Here is a 16,887-nt window from a genome sequence, read left to right on the forward strand (position 1 = left end):
ATTCCAGAACTTTCCATCACAGAAATGTGGGGAAAATGTGTTTTTTTTGTCAATTTTTTACGTTTGCAAGGGATTCTGGGTAACAGACCATGGTGGGAGGCAGTCAAGTCACCCCATCCTGGATTCCCCTGGGTGTCTAGTTTTCAAAAATGTATAGGTTTGCTAGTTTTCCCTAGGTGCTTGCAGGGCTAGGGTTCAAAATCTACAGCTAGTCACTTTGCCAAAAAAAGGGTCATTTTTCACTGCAAAACCACGTTGCGTTTTGCGCCGTTTCCTGTCGCGGGCACTAGGCCGACCCGCACAAGTGAGGTACCATTTTTCTCGTAGGACTTTGGGGAACGCGGGGTGGGTGGAAATTTGTGGATCCACGCAGATTCCAGAACTTTCCATCACAGAAATGTGGGGAAAATGTGTTTTGTTTGTCAATTTTTTACGTTTGCAAGGGATTCTGGGTAACAGACCATGGTGGGAGGCAGTCAAGCCACCCCATCCTGGATTCCCCTGGGTGTCTAGTTTTCAAAAATGTATAGGTTTGCTAGGTTTCCCTAGGTGCCGGCAGGGCTAGGGTTCAAAATCTACAGCTAGTCACTTTGCCAAAAAAAGGGTCATTTTGCACTGCAAAACCACGTTGCGTTTTGCACCGTTTCCTGTCGCGGGCACTATGCCGACCCGCACAAGTGAGGTACCATTTTTCTCGTAGGACTTTGGGGAACGCGGGGTGGGTGGAAATTTGTGGATCCACGCAGATTCCAGAACTTTCCATCACAGAAATGTGGGGAAAATGTGTTTTTTTTGTCAATTTTTTACGTTTGCAAGGGATTCTGGGTAACAGACCATGGTGGGAGGCAGTCAAGTCACCCCATCCTGGATTCCCCTGGGTGTCTAGTTTTCAAAAATGTATAGGTTTGCTAGGTTTCCTTAGGTGCCGGCAGGGCTAGGGTTCAAAATCTACAGCTAGTCACTTTGCCAAAAAAAGGGTCATTTTGCACTGCAAAACCACGTTGCGTTTTGCACCGTTTCCTGTGGCGGGCACTAGGCCGACCCGCACAAGTGAGGTACCATTTTTCCCGTAGGACGTTGGGGAACGCGGGGTGGGTGGAAATTTGTGGATCCACGCAGATTCCAGAACTTTCCATCACAGAAATGTGGGGAAAATGTGTTTTTTTTGTCAATTTTTTACGTTTGCAAGGGATTCTGGGTAACAGACCATGGTGGGAGGCAGTCAAGCCACCCCATCCTGGATTCCCCTGGGTGTCTAGTTTTCAAAAATGTATAGGTTTGCTAGGTTTCCTTAGGTGCCGGCAGGGCTAGGGTTCAAAATCTACAGCTAGTCACTTTGCCAAAAAAAGGGTCATTTTGCACTGCAAAACCACGTTGCGTTTTGCGCCGTTTCCTGTCGCAGGCACTAGGCCGACCCGCACAAGTGAGGTACCATTTTTCTCGTAGGACTTTGGGGAACGCGGGGTGGGTGGAAATTTGTGGATCCACACAGATTCCAGAACTTTCCATCACAGAAATGTGGGGAAAATGTGTTTTTTTTGTCAATTTTTTACGTTTGCAAGGGATTCTGGGTAACAGACCATGGTGGGAGGCAGTCAAGTCACCCCATCCTGGATTCCCCTGGGTGTCTAGTTTTCAAAAATGTATAGGTTTGCTAGGTTTCCCTAGGTGCCGGCAGGGCTAGGGTACAAAATCTACAGCTAGTCACTTTGCCAAAAAAAGGGTCATTTTTCACTGCAAAACCACGTTGCGTTTTGCGCCGTTTCCTGTCGCGGGCACTAGGCCGACCCGCACAAGTGAGGTACCATTTTTCTCGTAGGACTTTGGGGATTGCGGGGTGGGTGGAAATTTGTGGATCCACGCAGATTCCAGAACTTTCCATCACAGAAATGTGGGGAAAATGTGTTTTTTTTGTCAATTTTTTACGTTTGCAAGGGATTCTGGGTAACAGACCATGGTGGGAGGCAGTCAAGTCACCCCATCCTGGATTCCCCTGGGTGTCTAGTTTTGAAAAATGTATAGGTTTGCTAGGTTTCCCTAGGTGCCGGCAGGGCTAGGGTACAAAATCTACAGCTAGTCACTTTGCCAAAAAAAGGGTCATTTTTCACTGCAAAACCACGTTGCGTTTTGCGCCGTTTCCTGTCGCGGGCACTAGGCCGACCCGCACAAGTGAGGTACCATTTTTCTCGTAGGACTTTGGGGAACGCGGGGTGGGTGGAAATTTGTGGATCCACGCAGATTCCAGAACTTTCCATCACAGAAATGTGGGGAAAATGTGTTTTTTTTGTCAATTTTTTACCTTTGCAAGGGATTCTGGGTAACAGACCATGGTGGGAGGCAGTCAAGCCACCCCATCCTGGATTCCCCTGGGTGTCTAGTTTTCAAAAATGTATAGGTTTGCTAGGTTTCCCTAGGTGCCGGCAGGGCTAGGGTTCAAAATCTACAGCTAGTCACTTTGCCAAAAAAAGGGTCATTTTGCACTGCAAAACCACGTTGCGTTTTGCACCGTTTCCTGTCGCGGGCACTATGCCGACCCGCACAAGTGAGGTACCATTTTTCTCGTAGAACTTTGGGGAAAGTGGGGTGGGTGGAAATTTGTGGATCCACGCAGATTCCAGAACTTTCCATCACAGAAATGTGGGGAAAATGTGTTTTTTTTGTCAATTTTTTACGTTTGCAAGGGATTCTGGGTAACAGACCATGGTGGGAGGCAGTCAAGCCACCCCATCCTGGATTCCCCTGGGTGTCTAGTTTTCAAAAATGTATAGGTTTGCTAGGTTTCCCTAGGTGCCGGCAGGGCTAGGGTTCAAAATCTACAGCTAGTCACTTTGCCAAAAAAAGGGTCATTTTGCACTGCAAAACCACGTTGCGTTTTGCACCGTTTCCTGTCGCGGGCACTATGCCGACCCGCACAAGTGAGGTACCATTTTTCTCGTAGGACTTTGGGGAACGCGGGGTGGGTGGAAATTTGTGGATCCACGCAGATTCCAGAACTTTCCATCACAGAAATGTGGGGAAAATGTGTTTTTTTTGTCAATTTTTTACGTTTGCAAGGGATTCTGGGTAACAGACCATGGTGGGAGGCAGTCAAGTCACCCCATCCTGGATTCCCCTGGGTGTCTAGTTTTCAAAAATGTATAGGTTTGCTAGTTTTCCCTAGGTGCTTGCAGGGCTAGGGTTCAAAATCTACAGCTAGTCACTTTGCCAAAAAAAGGGTCATTTTTCACTGCAAAACCACGTTGCGTTTTGCGCCGTTTCCTGTCGCGGGCACTAGGCCGACCCGCACAAGTGAGGTACCATTTTTCTCGTAGGACTTTGGGGAATGCGGGGTGGGTGGAAATTTGTGGATCCACACAGATTCCAGAACTTTCCATCACAGAAATGTGGGGAAAATGTGTTTTTTTTGTCAATTTTTTACGTTTGCAAGGGATTCTGGGTAACAGACCATGGTGGGAGGCAGTCAAGCCACCCCATCCTGGATTCCCCTGGGTGTCTAGTTTTCAAAAATGTATAGGTTTACTAGGTTTCCCTAGGTGCCGGCAGGGCTAGGGTTCAAAATCTACAGCTAGTCACTTTGCCAAAAAAAGGGTCATTTTGCACTGCAAAACCACGTTGCGTTTTGCGCCGTTTCCTGTCGCAGGCACTAGGCCGACCCGTACAAGTGAGGTACCATTTTTCTCGTAGGACTTTGGGGAACGCGGGGTGGGTGGAAATTTGTGGATCCACGCAGATTCCAGAACTTTCCATCACAGAAATGTGGAGAAAATGTGTTTTTTTTGTCAATTTTTTACGTTTGCAAGGGATTCTGGGTAACAGACCATGGTGGGAGGCAGTCAAGTCACCCCATCCTGGATTCCCCTGGGTGTCTAGTTTTCAAAAATGTATAGGTTTGCTAGGTTTCCCTAGGTGCCGGCAGGGCTAGGGTTCAAAAACTACAGCTAGACTCTTTGCAAAAAAAGTGTAAATTTTCAGTGTGAAAATGTGGTGTGTTCACCTTAGGTTTTGAGCCACTTCCTGTCGTGGGCACTATGCCTACCCACACAAGTGAGGTACCATTTGTATCGGGAGACTTAGGGTAGTTCAAATTTGTAAAGCAACTGTTATTACCTATTGATTTTTGATGCATTTCTCCCTTCCAAATGAAAGACATTGTGTAAAAAAAAAGTCATTTTGAAAAATGACCAATAATTGTCATGCAAATATGAGTATTCCCAATTTCGAAAATGTGCAAATATGCACTGTTTCTGAACTCTGTAATTTGTTCCCATTTCAGAAATACACAGGTGACTTTCATACCGATTTTTCCATGTATACATTTTCCCACAATAATTGCTATATACCCGGACCAAAAAAAAAAACCTTAACAAAATGCTGCTCATTTTTCTACTCTGGGTTCGTTGGGCTCTTGGTGAACCTACAAGTCCTATATGTCCCCACAACCAGGAAGGTCTACCGGATGTAACGGTACATTGCTTTCAAAGAGATGTCATAATTCGAAGAAGTTACAGGTAAAAACGTTGACTCAAAAGGCTGCTTTTTTCAACAAATTTTAAATTTTTCCTATATTTGCCTGCAAATTTCTATAAAGAAACCTTGATGGATCTACACAAATGACCCCTTGCTGAATTCAGAATTTTGTCTACTTTTCAAAAATGTATAGCTTTCCAGGATCCATTATTGTTTTTGTACCCATTTCTACCGTTAACTGGAAGGAGGTTGAAAGCACAAAAAATAGCAAAAATAGGGTATGTCCCAGAAAAATGCCAAAACTGTGTAAAAAATGTTGGTTTTCTAACAAAATTCTGTCATTCCCTAAAAGCTGGAGAAATTGTGATTTCAGCCCCACAAACCCTTTTTTGATACCATTTGCAGAGAAAAACCCAGAAGCTTTCATTTGCAGCCCGTTTTTCACATTTTTCACAAAAAAAAAAAAAAATTGCTGTATTTTGACTAATTTCTGGGAACCCTCTAGGAGAATCCACAAACCCTGGGTACCTTTAGAATCCCCAAGATGTTGGAAGAAAAGGACGCAAATTTGGCGTGGATACCTAATGTGGTCAAAAAGTTACAGGGGCCTAAGCGCGCACTACCTCAAATAGCCCAAAAAAGGCTTAGCACAGGAGGGGAAAAGGCCTAGCAGCGAAGGGGTTAAAGCAAGACTGTCACATCTCTGCAATCCTAATGCCAACAAAAATGAGTTCAGCAAAAAGAGGGAAGTGAAGGGAAAGAATACGGGGGAACACCACACGAAGCTTGTCAGGTCTAACAATGCTGAAATAGCATTGTGAAGCCAGCGCATTAAAACGTTTGGGCCTGTGATCAAATAGCATTTCAACATGTCTGCACAACCAGCAGGGTGAGCCAAAGAGCTCTCAATGTGCTGCATTCCAAAGGTGAGCGGTTTATCAAGTCAAGTTTTGTTTATGCTTTCTATCATTTGTCCAACCTTACCCTTGTGATTGTAGCTCTATTTCTTTTCCTGTCTGTACGTCTCCATAAATGGCGCTCCCTTCATATCTGTCAATATTTTTTTTATCACTAGTAGGATCCATTGAAGAATAGTTACATACCACCTGTATCATATGCACGTTCTTTGACTGAGGTTGGAAGAAGGAAGTGCACACATACAGTAGAATACTCACCATGCATGTGATACTTATATGAATCTCAGCTTACATTTATGCTTCCTTTTGCTCCAAAAATGCTCTGAGTTTCCTAGCCCCAAAAGCATGGCAAAAGGATCATTATATATGAGAAAAACAGCTCTCAACTGGGATATAGCAATGCTGGTTTTGCTATTCTTCATCCCCATTTCAGCACCGGGATACCCTTGATTAGACTTTCAACTTACTCCCATCTCATACTGCTCATTTTACTGAACAGTGCTTGTGGTAATTCTGTTTGTTTGCTGTCCAGACATTGGTGGCTCTTGCATTGCAATAAACAGCAAACTTTCATCCATCCAACGGTCAGCTCTTACGAAAGCGAACACAGTCACCTACAATAGAACATGCCTACTGTCTCTGCCAATGCTTGTTAAAAATGGTGGCCGCTTTAAACTATCAGCGGGCTCATCTGGAACAGGAGAATGGGCCGCTGTATTAGTTTAGAGACTGTGGGCTTCATCGGTGCACGGGCACGCTTCTTCATCGCTGTCTACCTTGCTGTAATGGAGCCAGCTTTGTGGCAAGCATGGGGATGCTTTGTGTTTGACAGCACTTGCTCAGCTTTATCCTGGGAAGTGGTGCATTCGACCCGCATTGTTCTCCTTTGCTAGGAAGGATGTAAAAAGGCAAGGTGAAGAGTGCCGGCTCAGTGGATCCTCGCCAGCCAGATTATAATCAGCTGCTGGTAGGGGAACTGACCTGGAGTGACTCAGTCAAAGGGGTTCAGCTAAGAGCAGGAGTCTGCTCGTCCACTTAAGGTCTGTACATTCTTATGTTTTCAATAAGCACAGAGACTTTTGTTGTTTCCCTGATGTCTTAGTGGTCCTTGTGGCTTGTACACTTTCTTTCTCCTTTGAGAAGAGAACAAAGGGAATGTGTCCCAGGTTTGCATTCCTGCTTTTTCTCAACATCTTGAGATTCTGGGAAAATCACTTTACCTAATTGTGTTAAAAAAAAAAGTAACATACTCTGGCTCTGTTGTGCCGTGCTATAGTGCCTTTTAGACTATTTTCCTGCTAAAAACAACAAGCATTGGCATAGATAATAGGTCTCATCTTTGGGACCTTATAAGTGTTTAGCCATGCAACAGTTGATGTTGTTGCACCAAGGATATTGTGCTGCATAACTAAATACCTATAAAGTCCCAAAAGCGAGACCTATTGGCCATGCCAATGCTTGTTTATAGTGTCAGTGGTACCGTTAAATGCATTCCATCAGCCCAAACATGAACATGAACGAATTGTTCATCTCATTATACACGTTTCACGTCTGCAGTCAGTGCCAAGAGTTAACGCACAGGTGAACGAAGAAAGGAACATCCCGGTGGCTGCCTGGAGTCTTCTACGACCCTCCCCCTCCACAGAGGCAGGCAGCCCGTCCATAGTATGTATGTCACAGAAAACCTGAGTGGAGCACCAGCCACAACTGTAATTTATTTGTCCTCCTCCGTGCAAGATTTAAAAAGAAAATGGAACCATAGCGGCTGTGGAGATACTCCCTAAACAAACATTTTACTCCTTCTCAAAAATACAATGTATCGCAGCTCTGCATGGTAACACATAAACACCAACATTCTAGTAAGAATACTTACACGTTAAACTAGCATTGGAAATGCATTTGGTGTGGTCCTGCCACCATACATACGCACTCCAAGGCTGGGGAAGAGGTGGTGAGGGGGGCTGGAGCAAGGGTGAGCTGAAGCCAGGAGAGACCCATGGCAGGTCAGGAAATGACACCATGCCGATAAAAAAACACAATAATGGACAAAACCTGGCACGCTAAAACATATTGCGCGACGTCCGTGTCAAGGCAGGAAGTATCAATAAAAAAAAAACAAGGAGGAGGGGCGGGTGGCGGTGTGCGACACCGATGGTGGGTGGCAGTCTACGTAAGTAGCGCGCGCATGTTAATGTGCACTATTTTATAAAATAACACTTACGCTGTTATATTAAAAAGAAACTTATCAAGCGCTCGTTCACCAATGGCTTCTTGGCGCTGAGTGAGACGTGATGCAGCAATAGAGGAAAGAGAGCTAGTTATCATATGCCGGAGAGAACAGCAATGTCTTCAGCTGTTTCCTGAACAGTGCATAGGAGGTGGCCGTCCTCAGCTCCATCGGGAGCGAGTTCCAAAACTTAGGAGCTAAAACTCAAAATCGAGAACCTCCAAGTTTCTTGCGTTTGAAGATGGGGGTGACTAGTAGATTCAAATGGGAAGATCGTAAATTACAAGTGGGGACATAACGTAGGATCTTAGATGAAATGAAGGCTGGGCTATTAATAGGAAGAGCTTTAAAGATTGTGCATCCCACCTTGAAAAGGCCACACATAGCCACAGGGAGCCAATGAAGGCTTTTCATCAGGGGCCGAATACGATGCCATCTAGGTTGATGGAAGATCAATCTGGCAGCCTGATTCTGGACTAGCTGGAGGCGTCTAAGTAGGTAAGCCTGGATACCTACATAGAGAGAGTTGGAGTAGTTCAGTCGAGAGATGACCAAAGCCAAGATCACTAAAGTCAGAGCTTCCTGAGACAGAAATCTGCTAATCTTCTTAATTCTGCGTAGTTCAAAAAACCCAGCAAAGACCACTGAACTGATCTGAGCTTTCAGTGATAGATCATTGCTTACCACTATACCCAAACTTTTGGCTGAACTACCCGGGAGGGGAGGATTGCCTAAGGTAGATGGCCAGAAGTTGGAGTTCCATGGGTTAGCAAGTCCATCGGTGAGGATCAGTTCCGTTTTGTCGGGGTTGAGCTTCAGTTGATTTTCATTCATCCACTCACTTATGAAAATCATGGTATCTTGAAAATTAAACACAGAGGATGGATGGAGATTAATGTCGAAAACTAATTGAAGGTCATCCGCATAGTTATATGTCATGACTTTCCTATCCCAAAGTGAGGAAATTAAAGGCAGGAGGTAGAGATTAAAAAGAAGCGGGGAGAGAGAGGAGCCCTGAGGTACTCCACAAGATAGTTCCATCTTCTTTGAGGAGAAGTTAGTGAGACATACCGATTGAAATCGGTTACTAAGAAAAGAGGAGAGCCACTTTAGGGCCAGGCCCTGGATCCCGGCGTTGCTGACACAGTCAATCAGGATGTTATTATCGACCGTGTCAAAAGCTGCTGACAGATCCAGTAGAACCAGGGCCTCTATCTACGCCCCCTCTAAGGTCGTCCATGACTGTCAAGATTACTGATTCTGTGGAGTGGGAGGGTCGAAAACCGGCCTGATGGGGGTCCAGAATATGAAACTGTTCAACAAAGGTACTTAATTGGGTTGAGACATATGCCTCTAGAACCTTACCGAGGTAAGGTAATAATGAAATTGGGCGGTAATTGCCAAGAGCAGAAGGGTCAGCACCTGGCTTTTTCAAAATGTGAATAATTTCTGCACTTTTAAAGAGGTCAGGAACTATGCCCAATTCAAGTGATTTATTAAGAAGAGAGAGTGGAGGGTCTGGACATTTGGAAAAGACCTCCTGGAGGACATGGGAAGGACAACAGTCCGTCGGGGAACCAGAGCCAACTCTTTTAAGTAAACCCAGAAAGGTTTTCCAAAGGAATAAGGGGAATCAGAGTCAGCAAAGTCGACAAACCACAGAAATTGAAAACATTTACTGGAGTAGCAGAGGTCAGAATGCTAGTCTTAATGGCAGTGATTTTCTACATAAAATATTAATTGAGGGAATCACAAAGAAGTTGTGAAGGGATTGTCGTAGGTACAATTCTGTCAGGTTTGGAAAGCTCATTGACTATTGAGAAGATTTCTGTAGATTTACTAGCTGACTTTAAGACTTTATTAGAGAAATAATCAGTTTTGGTTCGAAGAATAGAGTTTTTATATTCTTTCAGCAGGTTGGTGTAGATATTTTATCAGCTATATGGTAGTGAAGTCTCCATCTGCGTTCTGCTTGTCTCAGTGCTAACTTCTTAATTTTAAGGTCAGCAGAGAACCATCGCTGTGCATCATGAGGTCTAATAGTTTTTGTAAGCTTAAAAGGAGCGACGCGATCACATGCGGATTCCAGCCATAACTTAATGTTTACAGCCTGAGTGTGGGTCGACTCTGAGGCAGACGGAGCAGTAGTGGTTAAAAGAGAACAGAGTTGATCAATATTGGCATTTCTCCAATTTCTAGACTTACAGTTTTTAGTCAATTGGGTTTTAGTGGGGTGAACATCTGGGAGAGTAAAAGAAACAAAGTGGTGATCCGACCAAATACACAGGGAAATCAAGGGGGCCGGAATTATCAAATTAGCTGTCCAGACTTGATCTAAAGTGTGTCCCTTGATATGAGTGGGTTCATGCACATGTTGAGTGCAATTCATTCCGGACAAAAGATCTCAATAGAGCTGGCACTCTCCAGTTCATCTTGAGGCCAGTAATTAAAATCACCAATGATAAGAAGTCTAGCATGAACAATAGCCAAGTGAGAGATCATTTCGCCCAGATTCTGGGGAAATCTGGTACTTGTATAGCGCACGAATCACCCCCGAAGGGGTATCTCGGCGCTGGGGGCCGTTGGGAAGATTAAGCGAGCTATTGCCCAGAGTCGCATGGTGCTGGGCAGACCCCTGCTGCTGGAGCCAGGGATCGAACTGTGATACCCAGCGTCCAACGTCAGTCGCCCTGGCCGCGGCACCACACCTCTTCCCAAGGAAAGGTAGGCATATAGCAAGGTGGTCTGTAAAAAAGAGCGCAGGTAAAGGATGACTGGGGAGATTCCAGTTTAAAAAGTGTCAACAGAGGGCAAACCATTGATCTCTAGTATCTTAAACTGATGCTCCTTAAGGATGATAGCTGCAACCCCACTGCCCACTTTCCCTGGTGGGCGGTTAGCTTGCAGGATGTAATAATTATCTGGCAGAGCTGCCAAGATATCAGGAGTAGACTCTTCAGTGAGCCAAGTTTCCGTGAGAAGAAGTAAATCAGGCTTTTCTGACTGTAAAAGTAGGAAGATCTCAAGTTGGTGCTTCACCATGGACCGTGTGTTCAGATAAATGACTGAGAGTCCCATTTTTTCCTGGCTACTGTGGGTATTAAGGGCATGCAATGTAGTGGGTGTAATGAGAGTAGAATTGGGTAAGACTTTAGGAAAGGTGGCTCTATGTTTAAAAACACCCGACTCAATTAAACTAAAGCGGATATGGTCAGCAACATCATGGTTCCCATGCAGCTCCCTCAACTCCATGGCTGAATATCTCAAAGAGAGGGCAACATTTCTGGCCCCTGGACCCTTACGGCTGTGGACGGGTGCAGACGGGCTTGCTTTTGGCACGCGTTTGGTGCGCCAGCATCTGACTATATACACGTCAGAGCAGTCAGCAGGAAGTGAGAGAAAATGCAGGGGGAGGAGTCATGTCCCCTCCGTTCAATTGGCACAACAAGCCGTGACGGACCGGGGGACAGCGAACACACAAAATGCCCAGTGACTAATTAGCAGCAATTATCACAATATTAAAAGCACAATTACAATTTACACTTTGCTATAAAGATCGCGGTTAAAATAACTAGCAGGCTTAGCCTCACGGCGCTCACTGCTCTCTGCTGCGCGGCCGTGTCCCCATCTGACTATATACACGTCAGAGCCGGCAGCAGGAAGTGAGGCTAAATGCAGGGGGAGGAGTCGCGTCCCTTCCGTTCAATCGGGACAACAAGCCGTGACGGACCAGGGGACAGCGAACACACAAAATGCCCAGTAAGTAATTAGCAGCAAATATCACAATATTAAAAGCACAATTACAATTTACACTTTGCTAAAAAGATCACGGTTAAAATAACTAGCAGGCTTAGCCTCACGGCGCTCACTGCTCTCTGCTGCGCGGCCGTATCCCCATCTGACTATATACATGTCAGAGTGGGCAGCAGGAAGTGAGGGAAAATGCAGAGGGAGGAGTCGCGTCCCCTCCGTTCAATCGGCACAACAAGCTGTGACGAGCCGGGGGACAGAGAACACACAAAATGCCCAGTAATTAATTAGCAGCAATTATCACAATATTAAAAGCACAATTACAATTAACACTTTGCTAAAAAGATCGCGGTTAAAATAACTAGCAGGCTTAGCCTCACGGCGCTCACTGCTCTCTGTGTAAGCATAATGAGACTGTAGTGAGGCGGTGCTGCTTCCGGTAGAAACAGAAGTTACTTATCGGATTGAGATCCAATAAGAAGCCCGCTAACAAAAAAAATGCCATAGTCCACAAATGGCAACGGCGAGAAATTACTCTGCAATAGTCAGAGTCTCAGCATCAATATAGATTACTAAATGTCTTGGAGAGGCAGCGCATGCTCGTGACTTAGGGGAGACCGAAAAATGTAGATAAGGGACGGTCGCGTGCAGATCTCTGCTCCACCTACAAATATTCCAAGCAGCCATTATTTGCTGCCATTGTTTTCTGGGGTTAGGCTGCCTGTCACTGTTTTTATTTAGTTTTACTGTGGAGGCTGCCAAGGGAAAAAGTAAATTTGAATGCGTGCAAGGTACTCTGAAAATAACAAGCACAGACAAGGGACGTCAAAAGACAAATTGCCACCATTGTGACAATTGAAAGTGAGAGAAAGTTTGAATGGCGTGCAGAAAATAGGCACAAGAAGCTCCCGACATTGCCGCAAGTGGTGTGTGGTGCCCACCGCTGCCATTGCACTGAGGGAGGGCGAAAGTAAAATTTATGCGATTGTGACAACTAAAAGTGAAAGCTTGCACGATGTGCAGAATATAAACAAAAGAAGTGCCCGCCATTGCCGCAAGTGGTGTGTGTGGTGCAGGACAACGAAAGTGAAATTGCTGGCATTGCGACAAAGAAATAAAAGCGAAAGCTTGCATGGTGCTCAGAAAATAAACACCAGAAGCGCCCTTCATTGCCGTGAGTGGTGTGTGTGGCACCCACCGCTGCCATTGCACCGACGAGGGAGGGCAAAAATCACATTTCCACCATTGTGACAATTAAAAGTGAAAGCGTGCAGCATTGCACACAGGAAATAAACACAAGAAGCACCCGCCATTGCTGCGTGTGGTATGTGTGGGGCGGGACAGCGAAAGTTAAATTGCCGCATTTGTGACAAATAAATCAAAGTAATGCACGTTAAAGGATCGCACTGACGAGGGAGGGCGAAAGTCAAAATAAAAAATAAAAAGTTCTTAAACACAAGAGCCGAAGAAACAAACCTACGGAAACGGTACTTTACGGGTGCGCCTCAGCTGGAAGGGAAGTGATGTTACAGCAAAGAGAACGAATTAGGAGGCAGCAATGAAGAAGGACAGTACAATCAACCAATGGTTAGTAGCAGGTGGTACAAAAGTCAGAATATCAATGACTACAGGTCGACCTAAAAAAGCTGATCTAAAATTAACAATAGAATAATCCCCCTGATACAACTGATTCAGGCCCTATCAATCCTACTCTGCGGTTCAACAAGATATCATTGACAGATGAAAAGAAGACACTCCTATGGCGCACTTGTGGTGTAGCGGTCTAGCGGTTTTACGCTCGCCGTGTGACGTCACAGGACGTCCGGCGGCGGCCATTTTCTGGCGAGTATGAGCGCTGAATTCAACGAGGATAGAGCTCTGCTCCGGCGCTCCTGTGTAACGAATAAACGCAGTACACCACAACCTTGTGTACGCGTGGTTCTTTCTATGAGGGGCTGTAGCAACCTACATCATTACAATGGCGATGAGGTGGTGAAGAGTGACGCCCATGCACCCTGGACCCGAGCCCCATTGAAAACGAGGGAACCCGGCAGAGGCCACCACGTGCACAGCGCAGGAGCGCGGCAGAGAAGCGGAGGACGCGCGGACCGTCGAAGGCGTCAAGGAAGCGTGCTAAGCGCACCAAGCTTCTAGAACAGGCGAGAAAGGCCCGCGGGGTCAATCGGAGCAACCCAGAACAGGGGCAAGGAGGCACAGGACACAACCAGGCGGGCATTTACCAGCACCCTGGAGGAAGTCAGCGGCAGTCCCGCGGTGAGTGGAGAGTCCAGTCAGGAGGAAGAAGAGAGGGGCAGCGATGTCGGAGAGGAGGAGACGTTGGACGCGCCCACACTGAGAGGACGACGCGCCAGCAGAGGGAAGAAGATGACCTTTCAGACGTGCTCCTTAACGAACCCGGTGCCTTTCTTGGCCAAACCAGGGGAGCCCGAGATGCCATGGGAGGACTGGAAAAGGTATTTCCTAAACTACCTCGCAGCCCTGGAAGAGGAGGGTGACACTCCGTACACAAGCTCGCGGCGGAAGACGATTCTCCTCCATCATTTGGGCCCAGCAGGGCAACGAGTGTACCAAGACCTGGTGAAGGAAGATAGGATGGCAGCAGGCGACGACGTGTTTCAACACGCACTAGATGACCTGGACACCCATTACCGCCCGGTGGTATGCACGGCAATAGATAGGTATAAATTCTACCATCGGAAACAGAATAAAGGAGAATCCGTCGATGAATACGTAGCGGCCCTACAGAAACTGGCCCTAACGTGCAAGTTCGGTACCCTGCAGGAGGACCTAATAAGGGACCAAATCATCATGCACACGGTGAACACCGCCATCCAAGAAAAACTGTGGACGAATGGAGACACACCACTGAAAACCGTTGTAGCCCTAGTGAAGAAAGCAGAACTAACCAGGAGGTGCGCAGAAGCGGCCAAGCGCGAACACCACCCGGAGCAGGCGGTATGCAAGGTAGAAGACCGGAAACCACCAGACAGCAAACAACCGGTGTGGCAACAAGGCACACGGACCCACAGAAGGTTCAATGCCAGGACGACGAGAACACAAGGGCAAAGACAATGGAACAAGACGGCCTGTTACAGGTGCGGCAGTGGCACCCATGCAGCCAGCGACAAGGGTTGCCCGGCATTTGGCGCCAAATGCTCGTATTGCGAACTCATAGGCCACTACGAAAAAGTGTGCAGGAGGAAGTCTCAGAGCCAAGAGGTGAAGTACGTAGCCCAAGGGGCACGCGAAGACGAAGAAGAAGTAGATAGAGAAGTGGACGATGAAATCCTGATAGTAGAGGAACAAGTATTGGGTATAGAGAGCGCGGCGGACAAGAAGCCCAAGTGTGAAATGATGATAGGAGGCATAAGAGTCACCATGGTAGCGGACTCAGGTTCACCATACACAATCGTACAAAGGAGGATATGGGAGGAAGACTTCGCACCAAGCACAGCGTACTACTTGAGGCCCACTGACATTCACCCGGTAACGTTCACGGGGGAACCGATACCCATGGTGGGGTATTGCCCGCTAACCTTCGAATTCCGAGGACATACTTGTGGGGGGAAGCTGTACGTGGCAGAGAAGGGACCGTCGGTGTTGGGCTGGAGAGACCAAGGAGCCTTGGGGATAAAGCTGAACCCAGGAGGGCACATGCAAGTCCTTATGACCGACGACGGGCAAGACCCGGAAGCCCAGCGATGGAAGGAAGAATTCCCGGAAGTGTTTAAGGACTTCATTGGCCGCATGGCGAAGTTCACACACAAGATTCAACTCAGAGCAGGAGCCCAGCCGGTGTCGCACAAGGTGCGCAACATCCCATTTTGTACAAGGGTGGCAGTGCAAGAAGAACTACAAAGGTTGGAGGACAACGGCGTGATAGAGGCGATCGACAACGCGGAATGGTTGGCGCCCTTAGTAGTGGCACAGAAACCCAACGGGAAGGTGAGGCTGTTTGTCGACCTAAGGGAACTGAACAAGAACATCGTGGTGGACAAGTTTCCACTTCCCAGGATCAACGAGATGCTGGCGAAAACCCAAGGGGCGCAGTGGTTCTCCACCAGATCACTCTGCACCGATCGTGCAACCACCTGACGTCGTTCATCACGCCGTTCGGGTGCTACAAGTTCCTAAGGATGCCGTTCGGTCTCGCATCGGCAGCAGCAGTCTTCCAAAAGTTGATGCACAAGTTGTTCCACAAGAAGACAGGCATCCAATACTTTCAGGATGACATCTTGGTAATGGGAGCCTCCCGAGAAGAGCATAACAAGAGGTTAGCGGAAGTCATGACAGTACTGAAGCAGAACGGGCTCACTGCCCAATGGGACAAATGCAAGTTCGGCTTGAACACAGTCACATACCTAGGGCACGAGATAAGCCGGCACGGCATTGAACCCAAAGCGTCCAACGTCGCAGCAATCAAGGAAGCTCCCACCCCGTCGAACAAAGAAGATGTACGGACCTTTCTGGGGATGGCGGAGTTTTATAGCAAATTTGTCCCCCATTTCGCGTCCAGGACCCATCATTTGAGGTCGCTCCTCAAAAACAAGTCCACGTTCCTATGGACGGGAAAGCATCAACGGAAATTCGAGGAAGTGAAAAGGAACATCAGCGAGGCAGTGCCCATTCATGGATATGACCCCGAAGCTCCCACCATGTTGACTACGGACGCCAGTGACCGCGGGCTGGGGTCTGCGCTGACGCAAAGGACTGCAGATGGGGCGATAACAATGATTAGTTTTGCGTCATGAGCGCTAGCCCCGAACGAGAGCAAATTCAGCGTCATCGAAAAGGAAATGTTGGCGGCGGTGTGGGCGATGGAGAGATTCCGGCAATTCCTATGGGGCGGAAGGTTTCTGCTACGCACAGACCACAAGCCGTTGGTGAAGGTCCTCACGTCATGCGGGCATGAGCATGCCACGCCACGAATCGCGAAGATGACGCTCAGATTACTAGACTACGTCTATGATGTAGAATATCTCCCAGGACACAGAAACAAAGTGGCGGAGTTCCTGAGTAGAGCGGCGTCCAAGGAGGCCTCGGAAGTCCAAGACGAAGGTGGATGGGAGGACTATGCGGTAGCATTCACTGGAGACCATGAAAGAGCAATAAGTGCCCAAGAATGGGAAGAGGAATACGAAAAAGACGAGAAGCTGAGTGCCATAAAAGCGTACGTAACAAACGGATGGCCGGAGAAGAGATTGCTAGGAGAAGAGCTCAAACAGTATTGGGAAGTAAGGGAAGAACTGTCCGTAGGAGACAAGCCATGGTTCCTGTTGCGCGGCAACAAGGTGGTTCCACCGTCCTCGTTGAGACAACACATAGTGGCCATCACCCATGAGGGTCATCTAGGTATAGTAAAGACCAAGGGGATAGCTAAGGAAGACTACGGGCGGCCGGGGATGGACATGGCAGTAGAACGCAACGTAAGAGGATGTGAGCAATGCAGCAACGCAGACAAGACTCAAAAAATGTTGAGGCCACCCCTGGGCAGATATGCATGCC

The sequence above is a fragment of the Triturus cristatus genome, chromosome 4_1 (genome assembly GCF_964204655.1).
Source record: "Triturus cristatus chromosome 4_1, aTriCri1.1, whole genome shotgun sequence".
In the NCBI taxonomy this organism is placed as follows: Eukaryota; Metazoa; Chordata; class Amphibia; order Caudata; family Salamandridae; genus Triturus; species Triturus cristatus.